Source organism: Hydra vulgaris, chromosome 08 (genome assembly GCF_038396675.1).
Source record: "Hydra vulgaris chromosome 08, alternate assembly HydraT2T_AEP".
In the NCBI taxonomy this organism is placed as follows: Eukaryota; Metazoa; Cnidaria; class Hydrozoa; order Anthoathecata; family Hydridae; genus Hydra; species Hydra vulgaris.
In genome coordinates, this window is record NC_088927.1 from 28,783,244 (window position 1) to 28,802,500 (window position 19,257).

At 28.2% G+C, this 19,257-nt stretch overlaps 2 long non-coding RNA genes across 2 annotated transcripts in view; both read left to right on the forward strand.

Annotated features, from left to right (window-relative positions):
• The first annotated feature begins 2,512 nt into the window (after window positions 1-2,512).
• LOC136084264 (uncharacterized) lies at window positions 2,513-4,720 on the forward strand. The gene is made up of 3 exons (XR_010640440.1): window positions 2,513-2,620; window positions 3,736-3,909; window positions 4,647-4,720. It is a non-coding gene; the product is annotated as an uncharacterized LOC136084264 (long non-coding RNA).
• Window positions 4,721-13,887: 9,167 nt separating this feature from the next.
• Window positions 13,888-19,257, forward strand: part of LOC136084265 (uncharacterized) — a 10,968-nt gene continuing 5,598 nt past the window's right edge. Inside the window, exon 1 of the long non-coding RNA XR_010640441.1 lies at window positions 13,888-14,006. This is a non-coding gene — a long non-coding RNA (uncharacterized LOC136084265). The remainder of the gene's footprint in view (window positions 14,007-19,257) is intronic.

A 19,257-nucleotide genomic window follows, 5' to 3' on the forward strand; every position in this document is an offset into this window, starting at 1 on the left:
TTTAAACCCCCTCAATTTGAGGGGATTGTAAATTTATATATCATTTGTTTTGAACGCTGAAAGATAATTCTATGAAACTTAAAATTTATCGATGAATATAAGTCTAGTTAAAAATAGTACAAAAAATATTTCATCAACATGTTGCTCTTACGTTTGGGGCAAGGGGGTACAAATTTTAGGGCTTTTTTGATCCCAGCCTCCAATCATCGCATTTTTTTGCAAAGCATCCTTATTTGACATAAGCATAAATATATAAATGTTTGGAGTTTGCTCCATGTCTGGAAGTTAGCTATCTCAAAGAACAAAAAAACCTGGTTCCGGCTCTGTTAAATATTAAATTATATTTATTCTGTACATATCCTTGGAAGTAGATGACATCGTTGGCTTTAATTTTGTTCAATATAAAAATAGTACGCTTTGGTACTGTAAAAGTAAGGTTATCAAGGCTATTTCATGTTGGCAGTAACAATATCATTGTGAATTTTATTTAACGCTTACTTAATCAGAGAAAAATCTTGGCTTAGAGCTATACCTATAACCAGGGGTGGCGCCAGCATTTTTTGGTTTTCGAGATTACTAACTTCCAGACATGGAGCGAGCTTTAAACATTTATATAATTATACCTATGTCACACAAGGATGCTTTGCAAAATATTAAGATGATTGTAGCCTGGAAACAAAAAACCCAAAATTTTAGCACTCTTCCTGCCCCAAACGTGAGAGCAAAAAATTGATGAAATACTTTTCGAACTATTTTTGACCTAGACTTGTATTCATCGATAAATTTTAACTTTCATAGTAAAATATTTTAACGTTCAAAAAATATGATCATATAAAGTTTAAATCTCCCTTAATTTGAGAGAGTTGCAAGTTTAAATTGGTCCAAAATTTTGAGGCTTTTCTGTTGTTTTTTTTTATTGTTTATAATTCACCTATCCAAGGCCGAGAAGGTCAACAAAAATGAGGAAGCTTTTAAATGTCTTTTAATCGTCTTCTAAACATTCCTACGTAAAGAACGTTTCAAAGACGTTTAAAAAACGTTTAAAAGACATTTAAAACTTAACTTTCAAAAACAAATGCCCGAAGGGTTGTACTACCCTCTCTCAACTCTTTAATTCTGAAACACGAACCTTGACGAACAAGGAAGCTGCGCGGAAAAACAAGTTGAACGCGGTATTACCAGGGACGTGGTGGGAATCGATCTGGAAACCTCTCGCTTATAAAGCGAGCGCTCTATCACTACATCAATATTGCATCAATCGAGAGCAGAATGTTAATTTTCTATTATGTTTCTGATAAAGAAGAATTTTTCTTTTTACGATAATGTTTTATACATTTTTTATAACATTTTGAAAATTATCAAGATGCTTAAATCACAAAAACAAAAATACACTCAACGCCTTAGTGAGGACATTCGTTTTTTTTTTTTTTTAATTGCTTTACTTTAAATGGCAAAAAACAAAATTTATAAACAAACTAAACTTTATATTTTTAATTTTGTTTTAAAAGTTAGGCTTCATAAAATGCTAATCAAATTATTTTGATAATTTTTTTTTTAAATGTAAAAACTGACTATAAAAAAACCGGAAAAAATATAACCTGACGTAAAAATATCTAAAATATTCTATATTTTCTATTTCTGAAAAAAACTAAACTGAGAAAGAGTCATAAAAAAAACTTAAATAAAAATAGCATTAAAAAACTAAAAAAGAATTTTCTCTAATAATTTATTTGATATTACAAAATTACAAAATAATTACAAATATATTTAGCATTATTTAATATATTTAACATAACAAAATAGCAATAAATATATTCAAAAAGTAACTCAAAATTGATTCTTATTAAAAATTAGACGTTGAAATATGACGTCAAATTCGATTATAATGTAAAGTTAAAATTTATTAGTTTGTCACTCGAAATTCAAAAATCTCGATAAAGGTTTTTTATAATGAGTTTTAAAAATATTTTTCAATCTTTTAAAGAAAAGTATGATTTTATAAAGAATAAGTTAAAAAAAGGTAACATCTTTTGGAAAAAAAGCGGTTTCTCGAATAAACAATGTGAACCAATTCTTACAAAATATAATAGAAAAAGTTTTGAAGAGATATCAAACAGTTGTACATCGTATCACCCCACTATAAGGTGTGGCTCAGAAAATGAGGATATTTATATTCCAAGCAAAAGTTTACTGTTGTTGAAATATGAAAGATTAATTAAGAACAATGACTGCATAAAGCAGTTCAATTGCGATCATGTGAATAACACTTTCTATTCCAACGTGGTTTGTTCGGAAACTTCGGCCAGGTAAAAATTTTAGAAATCATTTTATAAATATTGTTGAATCTCAGTTTTAACTTTTACTGCGCATCTTTTTTATAAATTATACGTAATTTAAAATATTTAATACATCTTTACTATTTATATTGTTCAAAAATAAATAAACCGTCCAATAATTGCTTAAATTTTCATAAAAAATGTACGTCCTTTTTTTGTCGACCGTTCAGATGTTAATCTTTAATATAATTTATTTTTAGATTTAAAAGAGTTCTGTGGGCAAAGCCCCATCAACCAGTCGGACGTTGGACTAATCCACTACTTTACCTCATATCTAAAAAAAGGTATTGAGCTTTCTGTATCTGTTTTATAATATAATTCATAAAGTAGAATGTAATGAATGCAATTAAATACTGTTTTCTATTACCTCTAAAACTTGTTTGTGTAAATAAGTTCATTTGTTTTATTGTTAAACATAGTTTAAATATTAACTTCAATAAATAATAAAATATCAAAAAATCATATTATGTTTTATACTATTAGATACAGTTTTCAGTATTGCAGTTTTTTTTAAACACTTTTATAATTACTTAGCTTACATCGACCATACCTAACCTAAAAGCCAGGTTCAAACAAGTATTCTATTGTCATATTTTTTTACTTTATACTATAGCATTATTTCTTCATAATACAAAACGTATCTTGCCGTATCATATGTGTGATACCGTCAAATAAATCGAAAGGTCTTGTTTATCCTGATATATTCAAATATCATTTTAATCAGTTTCATCATCAGTTAATTTATTTTTGTTCTTTTACTTTTGGTTTAATTTATTAACAGTTTTATTAACATTAATAAAGCAAATAAACCAAGTTTGAAGTAAAATGTTGAAATATCTTCTGTTTTGGTTTTTGTGAAACTTAAAGCAAAAAACAATCCTAATAATATTTTTTCTTCATCAATAAAACAATTGCACAAACGCATATGCGCTTTTATAAAAAATTTTTGTTTTTTGTTTTTTCGTTTTTTAGCTTAAAAAACAGTTTTACGGGCTAGGTTTCTTCAATATATAAAAAAGTTAAAATGCTAGAAATTTGTTGTGAGTTTGTTACGACGCTCTGACGATGTTGTTAAATCAGGTTGTAGCTAAGCACTGGCAAAGGTTGTTCGACTTTGCAAATTATATTTAAACGAAGCCAAATACTGAATAATAGTTAAGCTTTGCTAACAAAGTTTATCGAGTATTCTGTACTCATAAAGTTTTATTCAAGAAATGTACTATTTTCTAATCGCTCCACTATTCATTAATTAATTCGATCAACTGTTTGTTAAAATCCAGTTCAAAGTTCAAGTATCTGGATTTAACTTTTTAGTTAATTTTTATTATTCAATATTTAGAAGCTAAATATCTTAAAAAAATATAAGTCATGTTGTTAAATATTTTTTGCTCTTTTAAAGACTCGATGACGATATGAGCTTAGTAGAATCACCCAAACAAAATGTTTCACCCAGCCGAAACAATGTTTGGAAATACATTCCAAAAGAGGATATGTTTACATTGGGGAACAAACATCCTTCGCAACTTTCTGCTGAGCAATATTTGGTATATTTGTACTACAAAGAATATGACAGGTAAGAATTATTTCAGCGTAGTTAAATGTATTGTGAAATGGAATTTCCTTTTTTTTTGTAGATACACATTAAAAAAATAGAAAATTTATAAAATTGAAAAAAAAAATTGTAACAGTTCATCGTGTTTTCTAATTTACACTTTATTAATTTATAGAAATTTTTAGTTAAAAGGTTGTAATATAGTTAAAAATTCATCTCACTTGCCATGGACAAGCAAAATTAAGCAAACAATTATGGTATTTGTATGCTTAATTTTCCCCGCGCATATGTTGAAGCACTTTTAAGTTGATACACTAAGGCGCAATTGCAGTGAAGTTAAGAATACATTGACATAATGGAAACAAAAAACATTTAAGAGAAAAAAAAAGCTTGTTCTACATGGGTTCTATTCGGGTACTGTGTGGGATTTATGGGAACCAATATGGAGCCCAAAGGAGGTGGGATATGCTTTTTTATTTTCACTAGGATATCATAATAAATTCTTAGTTGAAAAACCCTTTATACAAAAAGAGTTAAAAGAGATATGATACAGCGTGATCAAAATTTATACATGGATTTGAAAAGTTACAACTTTTTGTTCCACATATATAATATTATATCATATTTATAATAAAGTTTAACATATTATTAACCGCTTAACATTATTTTATAATATTTTATCTATTTTAATTTTTAATTTTGCAAGTTTTTATCTCAATAAAATGATATAAAACGAATTTTTTTAAATCTCTTTAAAGAATACACAATACTGCACCATCATCTTCAAAACAAGGTTCCAAACAAGCAAAATGTTGTTATTGTTCCTGGCAAGAACCGTTTTTTTAAAAGAAGTTTATATTTTAAAGAAAATGGTATGTCTGTTTTAAAAAAGCTTTCAAATCTTTTTTGTATCATACTGCATAATGAGTGTTCCGTTTAGAACAATTCCATATTAATATGATGATTTAATGCTTTTTGCCAATATTTTTTTTGTCGTTTTTTAAATATTTCAACATGTATTTAATTTCCTATTGTCGGATTGTGTTTTTGAGGGTTCGGATTTAAAGTTTCCACTACAAGAATTTTTTTATAAAAATTTTATATTATAATTTTAACATAAAAATATATAGCATCTTTTTTTAGTTTTTATATTATTTTTAGAAAAGAAATTAAGAAAATTTGTAATACACCGGAAAAAATATGTTTAAAGATAGCCACGAATATATTCGAAATGATGTATCATTAGAACACTTATTATATATGTTTGTCTTATCATGTCCTATTATGTTGAATAGTATAATAAAATATTATGTAACTTATATGTGAATGAACTTTTATAATTATAAATGTAGTAATAAAGTATTTGTGTCAAATTTACCCCTAATGGATATATATTGATAAAGTATTAACTACTTTTTTTATATTAAGTTTATATTTATTGATAAGTTTTACTATCTTTCTAATTAATCTTTTCAATTTTAAATATTGTGACCAAAATAGTTTCTTCGTCCAATAGGCATATATATGTTTATAACTACGTTAATTATATGTCCTTTTAACTTTATGGCTAGAAACTTTATTTAAAAGTATATTTAAAAACTATATTTAGTAAAGTTTTGAACACGGACGATGCTTTTATATACTAAAAGATTTTTAAAGTTTAATATTAGTTTGTAAATTACCCCATGGGTGGGTTACCTTGATACAGAAAAATTTCTAAATCTTGATACAAAACAAATTTCTACTTTTACTTTAAACAGTCTCACAAGTTCAACCTGTTACCCTAGTAGCAAGCAACATTGGCGCAATGTTGGTACAATATTGATCTCAATATTGGCTAAATATTGTTAACAATATTGCACTAATATAAAATGTCTATATTTTGATATATATTTCCAATATTGATTTACAATATTGGCTATACATAAACTGCAATATAATGCCAACAAATATATATTTATTCACAATTGTATAATGAAAGCATGAAGTTTAAAACAAGTCATTTTAGAACGAATAAAGTTAATGCATAAAAATATCTACTCAGGTGAGTACATATACATTTATATGAACAGGCTCATACACGCGCATTATTAAAAATTATAAATTTAATAATAGTTTCAGCAAATACATTGGATCAGCTAACAAAGGTGTCTATTAAATAAGTACCTTATTTAAATTTTATATACATTTTAACTTGTGGGTTTATAAAAACTTAAAAAGGCAAAAATCTGACCAAGTAAAACTAAAACAAAAGGTAACGCAACTATGATTACAATTATTTTTATAATTTTTTAAATTACTGATTTAATATGGTTTAAAACCTAAGGAATTCTATAAAATGATTTCTCAGAAAAATGACTGCAGTAAAAAATCTAATAAAAACCCATAATTAACGAAAAAATATCAAGACAAATAATTTATTAAGGGTGTTGTGGTTAACCATTTTGAGAAATTTTTGATTAACGATTAATTGTTTAAAAAAAAAACGATTAATCGATTATTAATCGATTTATTTATGAAATATAAAAATAAAGTTTCTCTTTAATTACACAATAAATAGTATTATTTGAGTTTATTTTAATATAAATTAATTTTGTTTCAATGTAATAAAACATACTACTGTAATAAAAATGGTTATAATATTATAATGGTTAAAAGAGGCAAAGAGTTTTAATTTATATAGTTATTAAAAACATAACAAGTTTTATAACTAATTCGTAATACATTAGCGTAAAACGTTTCATATAACGTTTTTAAATAAAAATTTTATAAGAAATTTTTAATGTAAGTAAACTTAAATAACGTTTATTTCATGTCCATTTTGTTTCTGTAAAAGATATGAGCGAAGAAAGCATGGCCAATCTATAGTTTCATCATTTAAAGATGTTCTTAATTTAGTTACAAAAAGCCCTGTCTCACAAAAACATCTTTCAACTTCAACCGACGATGGTGGAATAGTTAACAAAGCATTCTACGTTTGTTCAAATAAATGACTTCCACTTCTTTTGTTAATTTTTCAAAAATGCTCATTTCTTTTTTAATAGATGCAACGTTATTTTGAAAATTTACTACAGTTGAAACATTTGTGTTTTTCTTTGACAAAATGCGATTCAATTCTTCTTTTTCTGCTATGTTTTCAGTACATTCATGTGTAACTTCATCTTCTTGATTTAAACTATTTTCATTAACATTCTGATCAATGAGAAATAAACGATGAACAATTTCTTTAATTGTTAGAGCAATTTCGTTTCTTGTTGGTCGTTTTAATATTACATTTTTTTGTGTAAATGCTTTAAGGTAAGTGCTGGGATCATCTAAATATTCTAACAAGCCATCTACATTAATAATTCTACGTTCAATTATTCTTTTACTTACTGCTTCATAGAATTTCATACCAGTTTCACTTGATTGAGTTTTCAATTTAGAAAGTAAAAATTCAAATACTTTTAAAGCATCAATTATTTTGCATTCTCGCTTTCCCAATGCAAGTTAACTTACCTCAATAATTTTTAATGATTCTACAATTTCCTCAACCTGCTTAAATTTACAATTTGTTGGATATAAATGAATAACTGAAAAATTTATTAGTACTGATTTTATTATTTATTTCAACTCCATGAACCGCTTTAACATTGCCAACATTAAGTTCCAGCGTGTACGTACATCAACTATCATCACTTTTTCTTATCTCAGTTTTTCTTGACATTCTCTTTGCAGAAAATCATTATTTACAAGTGATTTTTAAAAAAAACGAGCAATTTTTCTAATTGTATTTATTGTTGATGAAAAATCTTGAACAAATTCGATTTCATAATTGGCAGGAGCTACTTCAATTCAATTTTGTCCTTCGCTTTTTTCAAAGTCTTCCTTATCATCATCATCACATTCGCCATCTTTTGAAGAGTTATCAAGTTCTATTTCAAAATATTCGTTATCAGGCTCTACTAAATTTGTATGATTAGCATATAAAACATCTACTACAGCCAAATGTATGCCATGAATCTGACAAATTTGATGATAAATACCCATCAATCGTCCCATTTTTTCATAACACCCAAATTATCTATTATAACAGCGATTATGTGGTTTTTGAGCTGCAAACCGAACTCGCCTAGTTTTTTATTAACAATCTCAACTGCCTTGGTAGCTTGCATTGTGTCTTTTACTCTTATCATACCAATACTAATCACATTTCCGTTTTTCATATGGATATTCATACACATGTAACGTCTATTTTTATAGGAGCTCCACTCGTCTCATGATAATGAAAATCTCTCATCATCTTCTATTCTCTTTTTTAAATCACTTTTTAATTTTTTTCTAATCTTGTCAGCATACTCAAGTGTAATACTCTTAGTTCCTTGTTTTGTTGATGGCAATTTTAAGCCTTGAGCTTTCTATCCTTTCATATTTTCTTCACTATTTGCTAAAGTTGAAAACAGTATTTTATCTAAATCTGTTAACTTTGCAAGAATTAATCCAGAACAAGAATTTCGTTTTTGAAAATAGGATGAAACTATCTTTTGAGAATTACTTTGTGCAACTAATGAGCTTCCTGAAGCAGGCTCTAATAGAATGTCGTGTTTGTGTTGCATGTGGTACATTAAGGATGTAGCTGATATATGCGATTTAAATTTGGTGTCACAATGCTTGCATTTTAAAGTTCGTGAATTGTTTTTATTTTCCAATAAATGTACCCAAACCTTAGTTGTTGTTTTTTTTGGCTGCACCCATATATCATTGCTGTTGCATATGTGTAATAAATCTTAAAATTATAATATAATTTATAAAAATCTTTGCAAGTACACTATTATTCAAAACAGAACACACATTCCCACGAAAGTACACTCAGAAAGATTATTATCAACAATACCATTATGAAGTAAAACACGGGGATTAAAGTTTCTTTAAAGTAATAAATGTAAATATTCAAGATATTCGTGGAAAATATGGCTTATTTAGTTAGTTTCCGTGGTTTAACATGAAACAGTTACTAAATCCAGTGTCGACGATTCGGTGCATAAATGCGGAAAAACTCTCAAGTGCTTAATTTTATATAAAACCTAATCCTAATATAAAACGTCGATTAATCGTTCTAATTTTTCGAATAATCAATCAATTAATCAAATCAAAATATAAACGATTAATCAATTAATCGATAACAGCCCTATTATTTAATTAACAAAATTTTGTTAAGTACGCATATAACTACAAAGATGTCAATATTAAAATGCTAATGAGACAAAATTGGCATATCAATATTTGCTAGTATGAGCATGCCAATATAACTCCAATATTAGCATTCTAATATTGGACAAACAATATATATTGTTTGTCTAATAATAGAATTATAGATTGTTAAATATATTGTTTGTCCAATACTACAATATATATTGGCCAAACAATATATATTGTTTGTCCAATATTAGAATGCCAATATTGGAGTTGTATTGGCATGCTCATACTGGCAAATATTGATATGCCAATTTTGTCTTATTAGCTTTTTAATATTAACATATCTTTGTAGTTCTATATAGAAGCAATATCAGCATGCATATACTTTCCAATATTAATATGTCAATATTGGCGCAATACTTTTACCATTATTAGCGCAATATTGTATATCTTGTCCGATATTGGCCAAGATACCCAATATTGCACCATTATTGCACCAATATATCTTTCTACGAGGGTTTGTTTTGGTAGTTTATAAATTTAGTTTTGTAGGTAGTATTTATTCGATGAATTAAACCAATCAACCAATATTTCTTTTTTTCAGGCCTCTAAAAACTTGAAAAATGCAATTAATTTAAAACACCACAAAATTTCTAAAACTAATTTCTAGTTTAGTAGGTAGAATTGAATAAGCTTAACGAGCGCACTGTGCGTCGCTCTAATTCAAAATAAGGAAATTAGGCTTATAAATAAAAATGCATTCAATATATATTTTTTAATAATTTTATTTAGGTTACCCAAGAAGTGCGGCCGTGGCGCAGTGGTTAGAGCGCTTGCTTTATAAGCAGGAGATCCAGGTTCGAAACGAGCTCTGGACAATTTTTCGCGTCACGGTAAGGAAGGAGGCGTGAACTTCATGTTTAAATGCACTTCCGCGGTGCTCTGTGACAAGACCGTTAGGACTTCTTGGGGCATCTAAAATAAAAAAAAATAATAAAAAAATAAAAGAAGTCCTTAAGGTTTTATCACAGAGCACCGCGGATGAGCATTTATTCGGAGGTTCGCGCCTCCTTCCTAACCGATGACGCAAAACTCGCATAGAGTTTTGAACAATGGGTTAATTGTTTCTGAGGCAAGTGCACTACCGCTAAGACTCGGCTGCTCAGAATTTATTTTCAGAATATTAAGCTGATATTTTCACAAGACATCGAACTTTCGTTTTTATTTCTGTATAAAAAAAAAACTCTTATTCAAAATTTCAAACATTTACATAATTGCAAAATTTCACCATTATTTTTGACTTGATCATCTCAAATACAAAATTAAAGTTAACATCCCAGCCAACATTGGAAGGCGGGTACCGTATGGTTTTTGTCTGGGCTTACAGGAACGGGAATTTGACGTGTAAGTGTTTTGGTTTCCGGACGGCGCATATGGAAAATAAATCCAGCAAATTTGCTTGATTGGGTTTTATCTGGTTTTTGTCAGGGTGGAAGGATCTGGGGATATGATGGGTTTCCCAAAAGGTTCCCAAAAGGTTTAAACCGATAATTAAAAAAATCATAACAAAACCATTGACGTAAATAAATATCCATATGTCTAACTTCGGGATTTTTATAAAATAAAAGTTAAGCCGATTTATTTGTTTACTATTTTAATCAGCCATTATTATATCGGGCAGAAAACGGTTAGCAAAAGAAACTATCACTCAGATGTCGATCAAAGTCCACTTGTAATTATGCGTAATTCGCTTAAGGTATAATTATGCAAAACAAGGTATAATTATGGAAAGCTGCAAAAATTATTTTACTAATCTTTTTGTTACCAAGTCAACAATCTAAATGAGTTAAAAAATGTTTTGTTCAATACATCAAATATTGTTTTGATAAGTCTATTAAAATAGATATTTAAACTTTTATTTATTTATTTTCTTTAAAAAGTAAATTGAAAGTCTATGAAAAAATTTGATTTTTCTATAGACGATACGGAAATTTCCATGATAGAACTTTGCGGAAAAGCGGTCTTTGATAGAATTGGAAATGAAAATCGAAATGAAAATGGAAACTCTTTTTGTTATTATTCTTCTTCACATGAAACATGCGTTTCTTGAATAGAATAGAATATTTTAAAAAGAAACTCTACTAAAAAATGATCGTATATATTAATGGTTAATTTAATAACCAAATAATAGTGACCTCTAGTAACCAAACGGTCTTATCCAGATATATAAGATAAAGATTTAATGTGTTGGTTCCCTATTTCCTGCCTAAGCAGTGGCGTAGCAAGGAATTTTGTGCCTAGGGCAATAATGAAAAAAATTGGCCTTTTTAACAATAACATTTTTTTTTTTTTTTGTAAATGCAATGCATTTTAGTGAAGCTGCACCGAGCAGTGAACGCCTTAGAGATGAATTATAAGTTAAAAAGAGTTTAGTAGAGTGAGATAAAAGTACAAAAAGACAGATGTCCAGTAGAAATCAAAGAGCCTCAAAGTAGAAAAATACTAAAAAACTGATAAGTTAAATGTTGTAAAAATTGCAAACAGTAAATATCATATAATGTAGAGAGTAAATTCGTGACATTATTTCTTTTGCCTTGCTAAAGTATTTATTTAATTCAATTATTTTCATCACAAAATGGTAAATTCTTGTGCTGCATATGGATGTTCTAATAGATATATAAAAGGCGGCATGAAATCCTTTTATAAATTTCCTTTTTAAAATTCTGAATTATACAAAAGATGGATTGTTGTTTTGACGCGTGAAAGTTTTCTTCCATTCAAACACACCTGTATCTGCAGCGACCATTTTTTAGAATCAGACTACAATTATTGTATCCCAGACAAAAAAAATCCAAATCCTGATCATCATCAAAAGCCTATTTTAAAATGTAATGCTGTGCCATCAGTTTTTATATTTTCTACAAATATTCGAAATACAAAAAGGAAACTCCCATCAATACGAACATCAGTAAATTCATTATCTAAATTTGATCCTTTATCGAAAAAAACAAATTTTGAGGTTTTTTTTTCGATAAAGGATCAAATTTTCAAATTCAACACATAATGATCAGCCAGAAAGCACTATCAAAAAAAATGACCACACCAGTCAATCTCCAACACAATCTATAAGTTCTTTATTACCAGCAAAACAAAAATTTAAAAAAAAAGTGAAGGGTTTACAACAAAAATTACGAAGAAAAAAAAAGAAAATATTTTCTTTACAAGACATGGTTTCCCTTTTAAAATCTAAAAGTTATTTGACTACTGATGCTGCCACTGTTTTAAGCGAAAATTTTTCTGGACTCTCATATAAAATCATTAAGAATCAATTTTCAAATTAAAAAAATGTTAAACCAAAAGGTCACAGATACAACTTATGAAGTGAAAAAATCTGCTTTAACTCTTCATTTTTATTCTCCAAGTGCGTATAACTTTCTTCGGTCAATGTTATATCTTCCTGCTGCCAGTTCAATATCACATTGGACATCATCTGTAAATTGTAATCCGAACTGAACATGCTAACAATATCATGTTCAATCTTTGACCAAAAAATATGTATGTATTGACTGTATGCTCACTAAATTGATCGTCTGCGATTCTAATCATCTTTAATTCCAAGAATAAGGAGGTTAAAATTGCCAATATCTTTTCATATGAATGTGATTGCTAAAAGCTTTTTGCCCGATATAATAATGGCTTCCAACGCATTAAATTGGCTTCACTAAAAATGACAAAGTTAGTTATCTAGTTATTTATTTATATCATTGAACAAAACTTTCTTGATTGTTGCCATTTATAATTTGTATTGTGCGTGAAATAAATTTAAAACTTTAATTTTTGTGCATTATACGTTTGTATAAATTATATTTACATTGTATTCAAACAGAAGTTATTTTCGGTGTAATTTTTTACTGTGAAACTCCATTAAAAAGACGTTGTTTTAGAATTTCTTTTATTTATTACCATTATAAAAGAATATTTTTATATATTTTTTTAATAAATTTACAAAGTTTAACAGTAACTATTGAACATGTAGTAACTATTCCATTGAGACACTGTTTGCATTTTTAAAATGATCAAATTATATAGTTTTGTTTCTGCTAGTGATGGTAATAACTGCTTTGAGGTTAATTAAAATAATGGTTTAGTCAGAAACCTTTAAAAAGTGCAAACAAGCTAGTGTTGTGATGGATATGTTATATTTAGAGAATTTAAAGCTTTTAAATCGTTTTTTGCAGATCCACTCTTTTCCATTGATTTTTCTATATTTTATGCAAGCAAAATGACTGATGTTAACTAAGTACTTAGTTAACATCAGTGGGTAAACTTAGGTTTACCCACCATCAGTTATAAATATTAGGTGTTTACATATAAATGCAAAAAATGGCTTTATTGTTATGCAGCAACTGCATTTTTTAATTATTGATATTTTTTGACTTTGATTTAAAATTGTACACTTGTTATAGTAACAATAATATCATAATACACATAATAATAACTTATACTTACAATACTTATACTTGGTAATATTTATAATACTTAACTTATGTTTACAATACTGATAAAATTTGTATTGATATGAACTTTTGCATTCAAACTTTAATTATAAAACTTTAATTTAACTTGATAGCTTTAAAATAATTTACAATAACTAAAAAATAGATAATAATTTTTATATAAATCATAACCATATGCTTATTTAAGTTAAATGCCATTTTTTTTTCCATAACATATTTTTTGGGATAAAAATATAAAGTTCCATTTTAAAGAAGCAAAAATAGGTCTTATATGATATGTATCTAATGTATATCTTGTATTTTGCAGCATGTTTAAGAATATTTCTGCTTAGTGCACACTGACTGTTGACAATATTTGCATACTGATATGAGTTAAAGTGACTTCAACAACCAGAATCTTTTTTTGATTAATATAAGTAATGACAGGTTAGTAAAATTAATTATAATAGTTATGGTAATAACTTTTATTTATTAGAATTAGTGAGAGATTTATGTATGATAGAATTGCTTGAACTTTTAAGGACAAATATAATGATTGGAGTAAATATTACCTTCATTTATAACCATGATTAGAGTAAGAAAATCTTGATTTTCTCTAAAGAATATTGGGCAAAAGTCAATATTTCCTAATGTAAAATTTATAAAATAACACGTATTAAAAAAAATTATGTAATATAAAATAAAAGATTAAGTTTTCAAGTATAAAAAATACATGTATTATGATAAAGTTTATACATCACATTAACTATGTTGTCTGCAAGTTAGGGGTTGCAGCTGATATTTCAGCTTCAGCTTTAAACTCATTAGCTTCAAATTGAAGCTGAAGCTGATCAAGTCAGTTCAATCAGCTTTATAGCTGATTGATATATACTCCATAAGTAATTTTTATTAAAAAAGCATGTAGGAAATTATTCAATAAAAATCTAAAATAGTGATAAAATTTAAACATACATGTGATAAAATTTAAGTAAAATTTGCAAAAAGTTTTTGCTGTTTATAAATGTTGCTGTTGGACTTGCAATTTTGGGCCACCCAAAATGGATTTTTAGAGATTTGTTTAGAAATTGGTGCCCAAAAACCTAATTCCTTTTTTGATTATCTACATAATTTTATGGTAGAGTTCAAAATTCTTACAAAAGATGGTTTTATCTGTTGAAATATTGATTACGAAATCAATCTTGCTGTTATCATATGTGATGCACCAGCTAGAGCATTTGTTAAGTGTATTAGGGGCACAATGGTTATAATTGATGTAAGCGTTGTTTTCAGAAAGGAGAGAGGTGTGGCAAGATAATGCTCCCACATATTTCATCAATTTTAAGCACTGATTCAGATTTTTGTCATCAAAAGCATTCTGAACAACTTAGTGGTGTGTTAAATAGAATTAAATTTTGACATGGTGACAAAATTTCCTTTAGGCTTGCATTTAGTATGCTGAGGGGTGTGCAAAGAGTCATCAACTTAAGGTTAAATGGCCCAAATGTTGTAAATTGTCTCAGATTACAGTCAATACTTTATCTGGCGGATTGTTCCAGATATGTTGTTACATTCCAAAAAAATTTTCTAGAAAACCAAGGTCTTAATTAGATATTTAAAATTGGAACGCAACTGAACTTAGACTTTTTTTAGTACACACTGGGCCAGTTGTTTAAAGGGGATGATTTAGCCATAAATCTATTCAAACTTTTTAGTACTTTCAGTTGCAGTTCTAATTTTATAATTTTTTATTTTGTTGAAAAAGTATATTGATTTTGCTTGTTAGTTACTAACTTGTTTTGTGCAGTTATTTGGTGAGCTTTACGGTAAGGATCAACTAGTTTACTATATCCATTCTTTAATACATATAGGAAATGATACAGTTAAATTTTAAGTACTTGATAAATGTTCCTTGTTCAAATACAAAACTTTTTCAGATCAATTACAAAAGATTGTTCAAAGAACAAAGGGTTGCTCAAATAAACATGTCCAAGGATATAAAAAGAAGTTTCGTATTCCTAATTTTGATGTATCAGTAACCATTGCATTGAGACACTGTTTACAATATAAATTCATCAAGGTTTAGAATGTTTTGTTTCAGCTAATGAAGGTATTAATTGTTTTGAATTTACAAAAAAAAAAAGGTTTAGTTCAAAAGATTTTAAAAAACAGACGAATTCTGTGACGAATAGGTTATGTTTGAGGAATTTATATATATATACAGTGGCTTGCATAAATATAGAGTCACTTCTTTGTGTGAAATTTTTGTCTTTTTTCACAATTATCTTTGAAACCAACTAATTAATATGATTAAAAGTGTATTAAATTTCTTAATTAATTGATTTTCTATTGAATGGTTTATAATTGGAACTCGTTAAGTTAACCAGTCTTGAGTAATTATTAATTTAATTAGTACATACCTGTATTTCTAATGTAGCAAAAATAGAGTCAACTAAAATTTAATGACTTAAGTTGAAATATCTAAACAAAATGGTATCCGAGCGATCTAAAATTTGGTGGTTGATTTCTTTCCAACTATATAAATGTTCTTGCGAAAATAAAATAATCATTTTTATATCTTGAGTTATTTGTAATTATAGTAGTTATTTGGTAGAGTAAAAAGACAAAAATGGGCAGAAAAGCTGTTTCAGACAAGGTACGATGGCAAATTGAAGGTCTGCTAAAAGATAAAACAAAAAGCCAACAATAAATAGCTTGAATGTGCAATGTTTCGCTTAAATGTGTACAAACAACGTTGAAAAACCATGAGCTACATAATATCATTGATGTCAAAGATTTACCAAGGCTTGGTAGGCCTTTAAAGTTAACTTCAAGAGACCAAAGTTATCTCTATCGAAAGAATAGACAAGACCCTAAAATTTCTTACTGCAAACTTGCTGAAGGGTTCAAAAATCTGCCTGGTAATGTTAGTGTTAGTAGATGGACTATAGGAAGATGCCTAAATAAATAAGGCTTAGATTGCTATGTCGCTGCTCAAGAACCACTTTTGCTTGTCTTAGGTGTGGTGTAGAGAAAGAATTCACTGGTCTGTAGAAGACTAGGTTAAATTATTTTCAGCAACGAATCCAATTTTGAGGTGATAAATTGCAAGTCAAGAATAATCATCAAGAGGCTGGCTGGTGAAAAGTTCAAAGAGTGTTTTTGTGTACCAAGGATACAAGGCAGAGGAGGATCAGTTGGAATATGGGGAGGCTTCTCCCATAAAGGAACAGGGTCAAACAACATTTATAAAGGCAGAATTAACTGGAACAACTACAAAGAGATCCTTGAAAGTAAAATTTTGCCAACAGCCAGAGCTTTTTAAGGAAGACAACAACAATGGATTTTTCAGCATGATGGCGCTGTGGCTCACACTGCAATCTTGGTTAAAGAGTGGCTTGATTGGAAAAACATTACGGTTATACCTTGGCCAGCTCGTTCTCCATATCTCAATCCCATCGAGAACATTTGGGCTTGGATAGACAAGGGATTGGTCAAAGAGAGCATAGCCAGTGTTGCAGAATTACAGCAGGTGTTACAAAAGCTTTGGAAAAAATTTCCAAGAGAATTATGCATCCGACTAGTTGAATCTATTCCTAGATGTGTTTGTGCATGTGTGAAAGTTTTTTCAAAAAAAAAATCATTAACTTCTTTTATGAAAAACGTTTTTTCTTTTTTATAAACTAACTTTATATTTATGCAACTCACTATATATATATATATATATATATATATATATATATATATATATATATATATATATATATATATATATATATATATATATATATATATATATATATATATATATATATATATATATATATATATATATATATATATATATATTTATATTTATATATGTATATATATATTAGGGCTTGCTATTGTTAATAATTTAAATTATGGGTGTAAACTGCAATCAATCTATCCTCCATGGAGCCTTTATTTTTAAAGACGAGTCTAAAAAATTGGTTATCTGTAAATATTGTTCTAAAGAATTTGCATATCATCAAAGTCTTACAATGCTTCAGTATCATTTGAACAGTAAACACGTGTTCTTCGCAACTACTAGTAAAAATCAAAGCCATATCGCGAGTTTGTCAAAACAGCTTACAATTGAGGACAGTATTAAATCACAAAATGGCGTAAATAAACAATTATCTGCAGATAAATCAAAGGAAATTAGGGAAGCCATTGTTTACTGGGTTGCCAGTAGCTGTCGACCTCTTAACATTGTTACAGATCAAGGTTTTACGAATGTCATTCGAACAGCAACATCCGACTACAGTTACAATCTTCCCTGTCTAAACACAATTAAAATAAAAATGCAAACACTCTATGAAGAAGAGAAGAAAAAAAAATAGACCTCGTAAACCTGGCTTCTAGTATAGCAATTACCTGTGATCATTGGTCTTCAATGGGTAATGTCAGAGACCTTGGTTTAACATTTCATTTGATAGATAACAACTGGATGTTGAACTCATTTGCCTTAGGTGTTCATCAAACATTGGACCGACACACTAGTGACAATGTTTCAACCCACATCAGAAATATTGCAGATAAATGCGGATTATTTGAAAAAATATTTTCTATTGGTACTAATAATGGTAAAAATATTGTAAAGGCTGTATCAAGTTTTCCCATCAAACATCTTCCATGTTTCGCACATACCGTTCAGCTAATTATAAAATCTGCCATTGAAGAGACTGCATTTGACATAACACTAGCTAAATGTCACAGAATTGTTGGACATTTTAAACATAGTCCAGCAAATAATATGGAATTACATGAAAATCAGATTGACCTCGATCTGCCACAAGAAAATCTAATTCAGCATGTTGTTACAAGGTGGAGTAGCATGTATGATATGCTGAGACATATTTGAAAAATATAAAAGCCATCACAGTAACACTTAATGAGCAAAACCATCACTTACAGACTTTGACAGAAAGAGAGTGGAAAAAAAATGGAAAAAATTGCTGATGTTTAGCAACCATGCAAAGTGGCTTCAGATTTGTTAGGTCTTAATAAATAGGTATCTAGTTCGGTGGTTTAACCAATTATATGCCACTTATAACGTGAAATGGTTATTCAAGATGATGATCCTTGTTACATCGCACTATTTAAAGAAAAATTTGTAAATGAAATGGAAAGTAGATTTAATGATTTTTCAAAGGATAGTTGGTTGCAAATCTTGTCAGCATTAGATTCAAGATTTAAAAATTTATTGTTTATAGCTTCAAATGAAAGATCAAATGTCAGGCAGAGATTATCGAAGCTTTTTGAATCTGTTCCAGACCCAGACCATTATCAATAGAACAAGAACCAAAAGAGGTAAGCATTTTGTAAATAAATTTGATGGAATAATAATGGATTCAAAATTGCATTTATCAAAATAAGCTTTTTTCATAGATAAATTCTCTGAGTACTATAATATTAATTGAAATAGTTAAATAATATCCATATGCTTTATTTATGGTAATACTTGAATAATTATTTTGCAACAGGCATCAGCAAAAAATCTTAAAATGGCATTCAATCTACCAGATCTGGATAAAGTTGATTCCCCAAGTGAAGATGATGTAAGTCGATATCGAAAAGAACCCTGCGCAAAATGGATTCAGATCCTCCTCAGTGGTGGAAGCTACATCAAGGTTCATATCCTCAATTAGCAACAATTGCAAAGAAATATGTGTCA